The 15843-nt window shown below is 34.5% G+C and overlaps 1 long non-coding RNA gene across 1 annotated transcript in view; it reads left to right on the top strand.

Annotated features, from left to right (window-relative positions):
• LOC140332573 (uncharacterized) overlaps positions 1–15535 on the top strand; it is an 81982-nt gene extending 66447 nt beyond the window's left edge. The window contains exon 3 of the long non-coding RNA XR_011921178.1: positions 15286–15535. This is a non-coding gene — a long non-coding RNA (uncharacterized lncRNA). The remainder of the gene's footprint in view (positions 1–15285) is intronic.
• Positions 15536–15843: the final 308 nt, after the last annotated feature.

Below are 15843 nucleotides of genomic sequence, written 5' to 3' on the forward strand. Positions count from 1 at the left end.
ATTAAAAACTAATTGAAAGGTAAATTTGTACAAAGAAATAATATGGAATATTATTTTGAAAGGTTTATTTAAGTCACAAACCTTAAAACAATATACAGATTAGTGGCAGTCAGATAATTCTGATAGATGTCAGTTCTGACCTCGGACTCTGAATTTGAGCAATTGTACTAACAGGTATATAAGGCCATCAAATGATCAGAACTGTCATCATCTAGCAGCCACACTGGCTGACAAATATTCGATTTGGAATTTCCAAATCTGAGTTCTTTGTTCCCAGACTGGATCCAAGTGAGACTTTTTCAGTTATGAGCACCTCTAATATAGATAAGACCTGACTTTTTCTGGGTCAGTGATTTAGAAACTACTAAATCAAACATTTAATGCAAAAGCCAAACAACTATCATTTTCAAAATGAAAGCATCAATGGTAGCCCAGGTATTCATCCAGATTATTACTGATGAGGATAATAGAAAACATGGGGGAAATAGTATATTAGAATAATTTTTAAAGGTGTGAGCATGCATTATTTTTAGGGGGAACCTCTTTTATTCTCCAACATTTGTATATGTTGCTTCCTTTATTAATGTGTTGTTCAGAGGAAATATGGATTGTGTATAGCACTTTTGGATGACTTCAAGGCAAATGTAGTCTGGTATATTCTTTGCTCTGCCATGCATTTGAAGGATCATTTGCATTGTGGATGACAAATGTTTATATTTTGCCAAGCAAACCCTAGAAAAAGACATAGAAAAATAAAATATTTATATCCATTAATATTTATAGAAGACAAATACATGGGTAAAATGAAACAGAAAATAGGTTATAGTTTGTATATTAATAACATAAAGATCAATTGTATTTGAAAGTAAAATACTGTTTACATGTCATTTAAGGCATGTGTAACACTTAAGTTCAACAATGTTTCCCTGAAACCACCTTCAGTGTCCTTTAGGAAAAACAAAAACTGTGTTCAATTTTGTTCTCTATGATAATATTTTACATTTAATTGTAGACCAAGATTTAAAAGGAAATCATTTTATTGCCACTTTTATGGGCAATGCAATCAATCCTAAAAGCCTGACACTTTTTACGATAAAGGGAATATGACAGACATCATAAGCATCTTCAATTTTTTTGTTTACTAAAACATTAGAACAAGGACAAGAGTACAAGATATCCACAAATCATTTTCACATCACACCCCATCTGTACTAAATGCTTCGGAGGGTTGATGTAATGGTATGTGTTTTGTGGAGATGTGGCACTACGTACTGAACTACCTAATAGTATCTCATTTTCAAGTTAGAATTAATGACAAAGTCTGTCATTGAAAATGTGATTCCATGCTGTTTACTAGGCAAAGCTCAGAGTTGTCATGTTACATTAAACATCACGGCAGTGGCTGCCCCTTATTAATTATGATGCCTCCTGCTGCACCATTGCTTTGTTCCAAAGCTGTTTCCATTTGGAATCACAGCTTCTTTTCAAAAATATATCATGCTGAAAGCAGCCCATTAAACCTTCACACTTCCATTTATACCACCGCCAGACAAACGAGCTGTCACAAAGTTTTGGCTCTATTGAACATATTTGTACACAAAGAAGAATACTGCACATAATGGCTTTATATAAGAAGTATAGAACAGTATGGGTTTATGTAGCAAGTGTTTACTTTATTTGTTTAAATGTACACAATCTGGCTTATGGTAAGACACTAATAGCAGAAGTGTATAATATCCATAACGACAAATCACACACCAGCTTTTCATTTGTAATGCCACATTGTTAAAAACTTTGTTTGCTTAATGTTAAAATGCCATGATTCTCCTTAAACTATATTATAAATATCAGTAGTAATAATATATAAATATTTATATAAATTTATATATATATTTAGACTTGCACTTCTGCCACGTTTGGATGACATGTGGACTGTCTATGATAACACAGCCAATGAAATGTCTGCTGTGGCCCAGCCTGCCCTGGACTGCCCTCAGTTCTTTTTCTAAATGTAGCGTAAAATATCTAAATCTTTCATGTTGCTGCTGAGATGCTTTACACCAGCTTTTTTATGCTTGAGGAAACTTTGAAACTGTTTTTAGGTCTCACGGAACCCCTGAAATATTTACAGATCACAGGGAGTTTGTGTGACCAGTGAACTATGAATATAATGATAAATATAAAAAAACTATAGAGGAATAGAAAATGGAGAATGCAAAGTAGAAAGAAGGGAAGGGAAAGATTGAAAGAGTGTTGAAGGAGGGAGATACAGGAAGAGCATTATAGAAACAAAGAATATAGAAAATAATGTAAATATATGAAAATAATTAGGGGAATGCAATTTCAGAGTGTGGGGATATGATAGAAGTTGGGGGGGGGGGAGACTTTGAACTCATGTATTTGCACAAACGGAAAATATTTTTTTGAAATGGCATATTTCCAACTCTAGCCCTTTCCAGTCAATAGTGAATTAATAAAAAAAAAACATTTTTACCTTCCTCTGAAGAGTTTTTAGTAAAGAAAGCAGTATGCAGAACTCATCGCAGCTTTTCTTCACCTCGGCATGTCCTAAACTGAAGCTCCTGCTTCCATAACTGTACAACCTACTGTGCAGAGGAGGAGATTGTGTGGGAGAAGGAGATTTGTGGATGGGGGTTCCTCTACTAATGGCTGACAGCACAGCTGCCAGGTTAAGTCCCAGGTAATTCTAACTGCATCTGCCGGCTGCAATGCAGAACTTGACGAAACCCCTCTATAGTTTACCTTTAAGAGAATTCCTGATCCCCGCCTTTATATGGCTACACTCATTACAGTTGGATCAGCTCCTAAGAATTCTACAAGCAGTGATCCTGCAGTTTGCATGCACCTGGCTGCTGAAGTGTGAAGCAGTTTTTTTAGGCCACAAGTACAGCCAGTTGTAGGTTGCTGTAGAAGTGCAGTCATTGGCAGGTGGATAGATATTAAGTGGCACTGGCACAGCTAATGAAGGTGCCTTTTCTTTCTCATAGATAAGTAGCATCTCTGACACCAGTAATATTTTTCCAGGCCTCTCTGTACTATACTGGCCATAGAGCTGTATTCCTAATGTCTGGGCTTCAGGTATGGTCACTGGTATTGTCACTAGGATATTGGGACAATTTCCTATTTATTACTTACATATTGTTATGATTTCCTGTATGGTGCCTAAATGAGGTTACAACTGCCTGTTTGTTGCCAGTGTATTGACATAATCCCCAGTTTATTGCCTACATATTTTAGTAGTAGCAATTGCCCATGTGCTGGTGCATAATTGTCACAATTGCCTACAAATTGTCATCGTAATTGTGTGTTTGTCACCAGTGTATTATCCTAATTTCCATTTTGTTGTCTGTATATTGGCACAATTGACTCCTGTTCCCCATATATTTTCAGACTTGATTACATATTGTCAAGTGATTTCTGTTTAGAGGAACATAGTGTTTTAATTTAATCCCCTGCAGGTTCATCATTTCACACAGCATTGCTATTTTTTTATGTGCCTGACAACAAATCTACATATGCTATTGATCATTTGAATTTTAATAACTATATTTTATGAAGCTATAGTTATAGATCAAATATTGGCAAAAAAGTACATTTCCCTTTCTCCATTTCTTTACTGGCCATTATTAACAAAAGGTTAATTTTATCATTATTTCCCAGCACACACAGGACAATAAAACTGAGATCATGATTTGTTTTTATAAACAGGGACACTTCTTTTAGATATTTTGGAGAGATGTGTCTATAAGGAGTGTCTGAAAAAAAGTTGTCTATATCTACCTTTGGCAGGCCATAAGATTCAAACTCTCAATCTTCATCTATGATTTTCCAGAGCAGCTTATGGTTGCTCACATGTAAGTCCACCATGCAATGCTTTAAAAATTAATGTTCTGTATGTGTTAACAATTTGTAACACTTAGGGGTCTATTAATAAATTATTCACCCAGCCAAGATTCAGCCATTTTTCTTATTTTTGATGATTGCTGTGCTTTTGTTTTTTAAATAGACCAGGGAGGGAAAATCAACCAATAAAGGGAAATCTTCTTAGAAGGAAAGAGACAGCCAACAGTAACCTGATTGAGGCTTTACCAATTTCTTACTCTATACAAAATTGTAAAAAAATGGGCTATTTAACTTTTTTTAGTAATCATGAATTAAGGTACAATGTGTAACTGGATCATTCCAGGAGAAATTTGTCATAGCTAAGAATTGCAAATACAAAGTCCTTCAGTGGCACTTCCAGGTAAATGTGAATCTTAAAAGAACTTTCTATAGCTGTCCAGTATTTGTTACTTTCAGTTCCATCTTTTCACATTACAATCATCAAGAGAAAGCAACTGGCAAGAAATATATCTGTTAGTTACCTAATATAACTACAAAGGAACGCAAACATCAAAATTAGTTGTACGTTGGAGAAGGGCTATATTACAATGGAAAGTCATCTTTCAGCAGGCCCCCTTAAAAGAAGAGGCTTCACTGGTCTCATACTGCTTGTTTTTCCAAGTAGCATTGGTGTCAGAACTAGTCAGGTGAAAGATCAATCCTCCAGTGCTCAGGGAACCTATAGCAGCAAAGGTGTACAGAACTCTGCTTGAGAAAAGCTGCATTATATTGTATGCTTTGGTGGGGGACAGCAACTGAAGTGAATTTCACATACAAAAATAGGTTTTAAATGATTTAAAATATAATAAATTATTTGTTTGAACATGCCTTTTTTATCACCAGAACCCCCTCCCCCCCAAAAAATTTTTTTTTTAAGTATTATAGAATCTTGCTCCAAGAGCATGTCATAATCAGCATAACTAAAATCTACGTGGAAATCTTACCCTTGTAAAATAGCTAATACATCTAAAGGAATGACCTGTATCATAAAGTCTTCTTGTTAGAGCATTATGGTTTAACCTTAACATCATACAACGCTTTACTTTGATTTTGTTGTGAATGTCCAAGATCAATAAAATAACGTCTTTTCAGATAATCTGAACATCAAAAGGTTTGAAGATGTCACCAGGTCATTAGATTACAGTTTTTATCTAAAAGGAAAACAAATTCACCTTACAAAAATGTAATATGAAGTAAAAATAATGCTCTAGTAGCTGGTATTTTATTGACTAGAAAGTGTAACTAAGTATAAATATAAAAATCTATTTATCTAGACATAAATTTGGGGTGGCCAGGAAAAGGGGTTGAAGTAAACATTCCCCTTTTTCTTTATAAAACAAGACTTGCTCTCAGGGCAAAAGCATATAAAAACTGTTATTGTATTCTATCTAGCAGTTGCTTGAATTGTGTTACTATCCAAAGCAAGAATATAAATGTATCTTGTACTTCAGGCATTGAACTGTCACAGAATTGAATCTTCGCCCCAAAGGTTTAGTGAACAAAACATTTTAAAGCTTCCATGATATGTTAATATCTTTATTCTTCTTCCAACTTTCTATTCACAATATGCGTAGAAAGATTCCAATTACTATTATTGTCTCCGTGTTGCACTCAGCCCCAGTAACAGATGCAATGCGGTTCAGATTACTATGAATGGCACTGAGCAGCGGCTTCCTAAGTTTGTACTTTGTGTGGGCTGAGAGGTTTCATGTCCAGCATTTATTCTGGGGCTTTATAGTGAGCACAGGAGTGGGACCAGTCAACAAAGATTGCTGTGTTTTCTCAATTTGAAACAGCTGGTATTTTTGATTTTTCACAAACAAGCCAAGGAATCAAACACATTGGGACTGATGTTGCAAAAGAACTAGGAATCTGTTTAAGCATCTGTTACTGCATTGTGAATTCTGAAAATAAATAAAATAATATCACTAAGTGCCAATCCCTTCATTAGCCCTGGCAGAGGGAGAAGAGCTATTCTACATACTGCTGGGATGTTGCAAATTGAAAATTCTAGTTGCACAGGGACAAGATGCATTCTGTGGAAGCGCTGTCCCAGTTATATAGACCATTAGGACTACTGCCAAGTCCATGACAGTGCGTTTGATAATAGTGTTTTATATGTGTATGAGTAAGTCAAATGATGATTTTAGTTTTCATTGCAGAATTTCACAAAACCACTAATAAGCTGTTCAGCAAGAACACTAATTTACGCTATTACACAAAATAAACTATACAGTTTGCTCCAAAACAAACCAGATCTGGCTATTTTGTAATTAATTCTTTGTTTTAGAAATGAATTAAAGGGTCTGTCCCCCAGTGGGTTGATGCCAGTATGAAGAATCACAAACAGACTTCCAATAAACTCCAGCAGAAACTTCCTGTACCAGCTTTATCACCCAGCATTATGGAAACTCACTTCTCTTGATTCAGCAGATGCATAACAATTCTTAACTGAATAAAAATATCACTAGGACTTTTTTATTTTTTAAATAACCTAATTATTGTTCGATTTAGTTGGAAATATATCACAAAGATTAAAAAAGGTACCAATAGGTCTAAATTAATAGGTCTGCCCCCACATAGGGTCTGATTTATTAAAGCTCTACAAGGCTAGAGAAGATACACTTTCATTTGTGAACCTGAGTAATTCAGTAAACCTGAAATGGATTTATAAAAGTCATTTCCTGTTTGTTAGCAAATGTTTTTCCTTTCCCAGATCTTTTTCAGATTTTTTTTAAATCACCCAGGTTCACTTAAAAAAGTGTATCCTCTCTAGTCTTGAAAAGCTTTAATAAATCAGCCCTATTGAATCAACTTTTTTAAAAGTCAGAATATGTATGGGGGTAGATTATGAATTGGTTGGAACCTTATCATTTTTTAATATATTTAAAATGGTAAGATATCCCTTTAATCCCTCTCTCAGTGACTTGCAGTGAGAGGCAATCTTCCCCTCCTAGACAGTTACCCCCCACTTGTGGATTTTTCCCTCATCTCCTGTTCTTGATATATGATAAGTATACCTGATGCATCATGGAATAATATGACACTTGCAGGAAGCACATTTATATCTGTGTGGGTAGCCTTTTATAAATAAACTCCAAAAAAATGAATATAAACTACAAGCCATTTATATAAGAGAAACAATAATACAATTAACACATAACTAAATGTAAAGTTTACAATTATTGATTTAACCATTTGTATTGCCAATCTAGACGTAGGTGCTGTACAGATAATCCATAAGGAAACTTGCTAGAAACATCTAGGTTTTTAGCAATAATAAATCTGATTGCAGTCAACCATCTTTCGTGGTCTTCAAATGTTCACTTGGACGCATTTACATGTATTTGGCTCTTACACAATCACTATCATTTCAATTCCATGAAGGAATGCCAATATCTACCAGGTTTGTCCATCACCAGTTTGGCCCTTTTTGTCAATCACTTGATGATTATCTTTCTCCATACTTGCTTTGCTAAATTACTAACCACAGCAAGTTTATGTATCACATAAAATGTCTGTATGATCATGAGCATGAATAAAATCTATCTATTAGGATATATACAGTTATACAAGTGCTTACATTGCGTTTATCATGTGATCATGATCTAAAAACCTTAAAAAGACAATATATACTCTCTCTATAATGCTTTTTGTTAGCACAAAATAAACAGTCTACTGTAAAAGTATGAAACTGCTGCCATGAGTCCTGTGACAGCTAACTAGACTTAATTACCAATACTCAGGAGAAAACAGCATGCAGGCCAGAAACTGTAGCCATCCAGATACTGGCGTTATATGTCAGGTCACAAGAATAGATGGCTTAATATGCAAGCTTGTCAGAGAGATTTACAAGAAATGAATTTGTTACTTTGAAATGTACAGTACAAAACTGTAACACAAAGACAGAAATGTAATTAAAGTCTTACAATAAGAAGATAAAATTCAATATGTAATAATGCATCCGTAAACAAATATATATTGTCCTTTAATTACAAAATATTCCTTTTTTTTACTTTCTTTGGCAGAGGTAAAATGCTATTTAACTTGAGGTCCCAGTAAGTGACCTCCAGATAGACTACAATGAAATGTCCCAGTGCATTTGATTGTACCTTCTAGGCACATTCATCTCAAAGCTAGTTCTTTCTCCAGGGAACTAAAGGAATCGGCATCAGTTCCAGTTAGTGTATAGGACATCATTAATTATTTATTGTTTACTGCAAAATATATAAAGAAGTGTGAGGCACAATCAGGATAGTCCAAATGCATTTTGTGTCAAAAACAAGCTGAATCAAATCATCTTAATATATTTTCTGTGATTTCAGAAGCTATACAGGTCTACAACCATCCAACGCTAACAAAAATTATTATGTAGGTAAGTAGATCAGTATCTTGTAGCCCTCTGACGGAAATGGAGATTCCTCAAACACAAAAGCCCTTGGGCTCAAGTTCAGGGGACATTAAACACAACACACCATCCCAACTGATTGGAGCCTAGAAAACCAAAAATATGTGTCATCTCCCAAGCTAACAAAACTAGGATATGAATCTAAGTGACTGGCTGAGCAAATAGATATTACCAACCCAGATAGAAACGCTTGTATATATACTAGATATACTAGATATAAATATACTAGATTATGCTCAACAGCAGCAAAAAACAGCCTGAGCTTAGACAGTCTTACTACATACTGTATCTAGAAAGGTCTTTACAAGACCAAGGAAATACAACAACAACCTTTTTGGAAATATTGAGTAAATTGCTGCAAATAGGGATCACAACCTACTTGGGCAGTACTAGGTATCCTCATTTGGGGTATATACTTGTGCAACATTCTATTCCTTTTCCTTTTCTCATTAATCTGAGATAATTATGCAGGGGGAAATTCTAAAATAGAGTTCCCTTGTGCTGTTCCAGTGTTTCTCTGTGTCTGCAGTGATCCCCGTGTCACCTGTGCCTGCTGTCGCTATGTCTCCTGTGTTCCCAGTGTCTGCGGTGGCCCCGTCTCAAAGGTGTCTATTTCCTGGATTTCTGGTTCCTGACCCCTGGCTTGTTCCTAACCTTTCTTACTTGCTGCCTGCCTCTACCCCGGCCTTCCTTGACTATTCTCCTGCCTACTGATTTAGTACCACACTCTGTTTTGCCCGCCCTGGTGTGTCCAAGGACCACAACCTTAGATTATGCACCTTAGGCCTTCTCAGAGCTCACACTACTATTGTGCAAGCCATTGCACCCCTGGAGGCTCTATCCTCCCAAACGTGACAGTGATTTCATGATTTGTACGTGTGAAGGTAACCAGTTTAATCATAACATCTTAAATATGGACAAAAGCTATATTAGGCATCTAGGCACCTTATGTATTCTTATCCCTCAATAAAGACAAGTCAATGATGCTTTCTTTCCTCGTGCAGAGTAACTGGTCTTCATCCCCCCCCCCCCCCCCCCCCCCAGCCTGTGACGGTATTTTTCATTATATCCTTTGTGCCTAAAAAGAAATAGAATTAAATGAAGATTGTTATGCCCACTTCAAATTTTACAAAATTAAATAGTTGCATAACCTTGTCTTATGTATAACTAAGGGAAAAAAGCAAAAGGGACTTTTTAGGCATCTCCTATATATACAGTTAGGTCTATAGATATTTGGACTGCGACAACTTTTTTCTAATTTTGATTTTGTACATTACCACAAATAAATTTAAATGAAACAACCCAGATGCAGTTGAACTGCTGACTTTTAGGTTTATTTCAGTGGGTTGAACAAAAAGATTGCATAAAAATATGAGGAGTTAAAGCCTTTTCTTAACACAATCACTTCATTTCCGGGGCTGAAAAGTAATTGGACAAATTAAAAAACTGAAAATAATTAGAAAAAAGTTGTCCCTGTCCAAATATTTATGGACCTAACTGTATATCATATATATAGGGAACGAGTGGACATGGATGAGCAGACACCTCTCTCCCTATAAGGTTACAGGTTAACACGGTATGTAGGCAGTGAAATGGATCATTGAGTGATACATCAAACAAAGTAACAAGTTCTCTCAATACAATATGGATGTTTTTTTGCTTGAAATTGACTAAAAGTTATGTATATATTGTATGTTACACAAGAACTTTAGTTTTTTATATCTGCTGGCGTAGATGTTAAAGAATGTTTGTTGACAAACAGCAAGGTAATTTTTTTGGGTATGTAGCACTATTATCTGAAAATAGTTGGTTTGCGTATATACACATATTTCTGTTGTGTTTTTCTTTGGCAATTTGTTTCCTTTAACGAATGAAAATCTTTGGCACATAATTAGTGGATTCAAAGAAGCTTTAAAAACATAGTATTTGGTGAATTCTATTATAGAAATGCACCATGTCATTATCACCCCCCCCCTCCTTAGGTGATTTTTTTCCGTATACACATGGGACACTTTTATGCACAATTAGCAGATCTAAAGAAAGTTTGTAGTATATGTTCATTGAGTGTAGTATATGTTCATATGAGTCATTCATTGCAGCAAATTCTTTGATACACACTTAATAAAACTTATCTATTCCCTTAGGGGGGCTTTGAATTATCTGTTGGTATTAGAAAAATGCAAATATATAAATAATAGAAACCATTGGTACTTTATTGTACAAAATAATGGGTTGCACCCATTGATGTTGTCTGCTCATCTGCGGTTTGTTTGGTCATCGCTTGTACATCTTCTCCAGCCTGTACATGAAGGGAGTTGCATCTCTTTTTTTGAACATATTTTTTCGTGATGCTATAAAATTTATAACATAGATTTAGATATTTTGTTTTGAGTAAAATTTATTGATGTAAATATGATTGTTTATTAGAATATGTATTCCACCCGAAGAAGTGTTGTATCCACAAAACGCGTCGAGAAAAATTTTGACCATGTAAATTACATGAGTTGCAAAAAAAAAAAAAACATATGTAAAACAAGTTTGTATTTTTTTTTTTATTTGTTTTTATTAACAAAGTTGTTTTTATTAACATAAATTGATCCAAAAAACTGTCTATATATTACACGAAGACCCTTTAATTTGATGTAAGCTACTATACCTGGAAAGTCCCCTTTTTTCTTGTTTCCCTCAATTGTGTACAAATTATTATAACCCGGGATGTGGCATTGTGTACTCAACATGGGATACTTTACTGACTTTCATTGACTTTATGTATAACTAAATATGAGTTTTTTTAAAGGGCTTACATACAAAAAATCATGCAATTGTGGTAGAAAATAAACATTGATTATTTTTAAATTGAGTACATATTTCTTCATGAACTTTTAGAGATTTATCTGGGTTTCAATTCGATAAAAGTGTTTTCGAAAAGACTAACAAACAATTAGTTGCAAGAACAATTACATTTTATTTTCCAAAACCAAGGACATTGAACTGAAGGTTTATAGTAAAAGAAAATAAACATTTTACTGTTAAATTCATTAACTTAATTGATTTCATTAGAATAAAGAATAGTTGTGAGTGTGTATGTACAGATGATTACAGTGACAATTTACAATGCTAATTAGATTTTATTAAATATATTACATTATATCTTAGTGAGAGAAATTTGGTGGTTGCCATTCCTAGCCTCCTTCTAAAATTTTAGTTACCTGGCTGCATGTTGAGTCACGGACTTAGATACTTAGAAAAGAAAGTTAGAACTCCTTGTCTGCATATGGTAATTATTTCAGGTTTATGATCCAGAAAACAGTCAAGGCATTAAATCAGTACAACAGCAAGGCAAGTAATTGTTTAAAACAGAGGTCGCCAACCAGTGGTCCACAACAAAAATGTTGGTGGTCCACAGAAAAATTTAGACATTTTTTGCAAATTTTATGTTTTATTAGTTATAAAACAAAAATAATATTCTAATAAATTCTTGCACTAAATTAACAAACTGTACTAGAGTCGGAAAAACATATGTTCTGTCTTAGATTCAAATGAAATAAACCCATAATGAGTGATAAAAAGCAAACAAATATTTTGCATTTCTTTAGATATACCAAAGATAATACAACTATTGATAATAGTGACAATAGTAATACTTCACTTTACCGTGAGCTGATCAATGAATCAGAGCCTCCACAGTCGTTGTCAGGCACCATTAGGAAGATCATTATTTTACAAATGTATTTATCTTTTTTAAAAAAAATCATATTAATGGTCCGTGGGAATTAAGATTATGAATTTAGTGGTCTGTGAGGTTGAAAAGGCTGGCGACCCCTGGTTTATAAGGCAAGATTATTAATAGAGGAATCTATAAAACAATTCTTTAAAAGCTAAAACCAAGGTACACCTCAGCAGATGTTTGCTCCACTTTGACTTTTTGGGTTAGTTTCCTCTAGGAAACTTCAGCATCTTCAACAGTTGAGACCCACAAGTCTAAAAAGTACACCCACTGACATTTGACAGTTTTCTATCAAGAGAAATGTCCATTGCTTTATAGTCAAAGACAAAATATATCAAATTATACTACCATTGTAAAAAAATAATGTTCACACACACTTAATAAGTGCTCATTCATTAAGTCAATAAAATGAAATTCATGAATTTGCACCTCCAGCAAGCATGTTTACCATCCTAAATATGTTGCTAAATATCACACATAGGAGTCCCAGATCTATCATTTTTACAATAGGAGAAGCCTTAAAATAATTGTATGCTGACCTAAGATGTTTTGGACAGCTTCGATAAAAGCATAATTTACTATACCAAAAGTCAATTTTGTGTTTGGAACCTTGGCAGCAATGGGGCTGCATTTGGCAAAACCTTTATCACCTATATCAGGTTTCTCTTACATGCCCAAGAATATTTGGTTACACAAACAGATGCCTGCTTTAAAAAGCACAATTGCATTTTCATCCCTATTAGCCCACAATAATGACCTGGTTACATTAAATGAGGACCTAAAATTCCAGAGTACCTATTTCTGGCAGGGTTCCATGATGGAAAATATGCTGCATAATCTAATATTTTATTTTATTTCAGATATATTATTTTATCAAATATTTAATTATATTTAATCATTTACATTTTACTTTTATTGTTGCAGCAACTAGGTGTATCAATATTTTTTTTAATATTAGGCATAACTATGGCCCCTAAATATATAATTATGTACACTAATTGAGAGTATAAATCTCATGTGCACAGCCGAGAAGTGAAGGCACCTGCAGAATTTTATATTGATTTACTGATGTTGGCTCTGCATAATAACTATTATTATCACACCATATGTAGAAAAATATACCTTAGGGACACTTCTCTAGTATCAAAAGAGTTTGCTCAGAACAAATTCAGTATGATTTATAACATTTTCTTTCCTGCAGAAGATGTAAGGAAAGATTTTATCTCTCTGCACTTAAATGAATAGATTCATACAAAATATTAAAAAGAAAAAGATCTTGTCTTGAACCTAGCAAGAACAAACAGACTATATATTGAACGTATGCCGTCCTGAGCATTGAGACAGATTTGGTCTTGTAGAACTGGTTTGTAAAATGAATTACTTAGAAATTGTATATTCTTTGTATATGCTTTCTAGATAATCTTGTAAAGCAAATCAGCTTGAAACTGATTCCATCAATATGTGGCAATGTATAAATGTATAAACAACATATTTGTGTTTATATACATGTGGACATAGAAAATCATATTAGCTCCTTAAGTGTTCAGTCTCTGCTTCATGCTTTGTAGTGGCTGAGCTTTAATGTTTCCTCAATGCAATCTATGAGTGATTTGCTTCATTGAAAACAATTGGGTCGATTTACTAAAGAAGTTTAGGCTGTTCATTTAGCATGGTGTGTTATCCCTAAACATGGCCAGTATTATTCATTTTTCTCCCTTAAGCCAGCCAGCTTGTAGCAGTGGGGTTGGAGAGGGCACTATGGGGAATCAGCAGAGCAGCACAAATACCATACCTGCCAACATTTTAAAGACAGGAAAAGGTGCACTTAAACATGTTCTACAAATCAAACTGAACTGAGTCGATTTAGTTGACATGTCAGTAAACCAGAGGCAAAGTCGACCGTCTGTAAGGGTTAGTATTTGTCTGGAACCCAGTATTTGCTCTGGGGCAAAATCATAAAGTTTATCTTTATTAGTACTTTCTTCTGCTCCTGTTATCCTATATTTAGCTTTTTTTTGCTGTTTAGATTACTATTACAACTCTTTTTTCTTACTGTCTGACAGTTGCTTTTGTTTTTTTTTCTGCCCTGTTTTCTTCATTCTATTTCAGTTTTTCAAGTTCACCTTAGAATGCCTGAATGTCGATTAAAAATGACTAAAACAGGTAATTTTTGGCATAGTTTGGCATAAAATGTTAATTTTTTTAACAGTTTGGCATAAAATGTTAATTTTATTTCATACAAACAAAAAAAAAAACATGGATACCATCTTTTCATTAATAGACCCCACTTTCCAGAAAATATGAGTAGTCTTAAAGGGGCTTTCAGATTCCAAAAAAGCTCTGTGCTTGCAGGACGCTATACTACAGGGGTCACATTGTGTGGATTGCCCCCTTCCTTTTTTGGCAATCCAGTTTCCAGAGGACCTTTTATGGATAGGAGGGGGCACAAACACTTGCTGCCCCCACGTCTTACCCAAGCATAATAAAAGTCTCTTTTTGAAAGATAGAGGGACTCTATATGTTTGTAAGCTTTAATAATCCACAGTTTCTGTTAAATACTACACTATGCTGGTTTGTGTTGCTCTTTTTTTTTTTTTGCCTTATTGGTTTTTCTCTGGAGTTCATGTTCTTCTGTTGAGAAGTCTGAAACCTGTAGTGATACTGCTCAAATATTGCCTATTTGTGTATTACATTTACTTTTAGGCTGGGTCTACACAGACGGTTCCAACCGTGTTTATGTTTTCTTTTTTTTGCACTTTTACCAGCGTTTTAAAGCTTGCCTTTAACAAGCTAGAAAACAGAATCTATGCTGCATTTTCCTGTGTTTTTACCGCGTCTATGTTTCAAGCATTTATAAAAGCGGGAAACACACCTACTGAAATCAATGGACACGTTTAACCATCCTTTTTAATTTTCATAGCGCTGGAGGGAGCGTTATCAATAAAGCTGAAAAACGTGCCACAAGAAAAAACATACTGGTGTAGATTAGCCCATTGGAATGCATGGGAATTTAAAACATGGGCTTTTAAACCCTAAGGTTAAACGCTGGGAAAACGTCCGTGAAGACTAAGCCTTTCTTTGTTTACAGTTCTTTGTTTTTTGCTGGAGCTCTGAATTTTTCCTGTACCCTTTTTTTTGTACAGCGATTTGATCTTCTTCACCTCCTGTTATATATTTATTTAAGCAATTTTTATTAAAATAAAACTTAACCTAAAACAAAAAATCACACTTACATTTAATCCTGCAGACCCGACGATGGCGCTGGTCCTTCCCGCGATCCAGTCCCACATCGTCCTGGGATTCCTCTTTGTCCTGGCACTGAGGAAGTGCCAGGCCCTGCCATTTTCATTCTTCTTTTCCGTCTTCTTTGCTGTAAAGGGAAAAATAAAAGGGAACCAATCTCACTGTGCTTGCGTTAGATCAACATCTCTTCCTCTTCATAGAAAATACTAAATACTAAAAAAATACTCTTGTATTCAAATAAATGTTATATTTCTAATAAAGTATGTGAAGTCTTTCTTTATATATATTGTATATGTATGTTTAAATATAAATTGCACTTTTAATTACACTTTTAAAATACAACTGAAATTTTAAATTGTAATTTATTCAATAGTTTCCAAGTTTTAGAAAAGGTTTAGGCTTAAGTAAAACTTAATAACTGGTACCATTGCTATGTTGCCATCCTTCCTGTTGAGTTTTCCCACGGAGTATAGGACCTGAATGCAATGCACCACAACAACACAACAACCAGGCGTTACGGTGCATTGTAGCATGTTGCATTAGGCAGCTCTTCCAAAATAAA

Source organism: Pyxicephalus adspersus, chromosome 6 (genome assembly GCF_032062135.1).
Source record: "Pyxicephalus adspersus chromosome 6, UCB_Pads_2.0, whole genome shotgun sequence".
Classification (NCBI taxonomy): domain Eukaryota; kingdom Metazoa; phylum Chordata; class Amphibia; order Anura; family Pyxicephalidae; genus Pyxicephalus; species Pyxicephalus adspersus.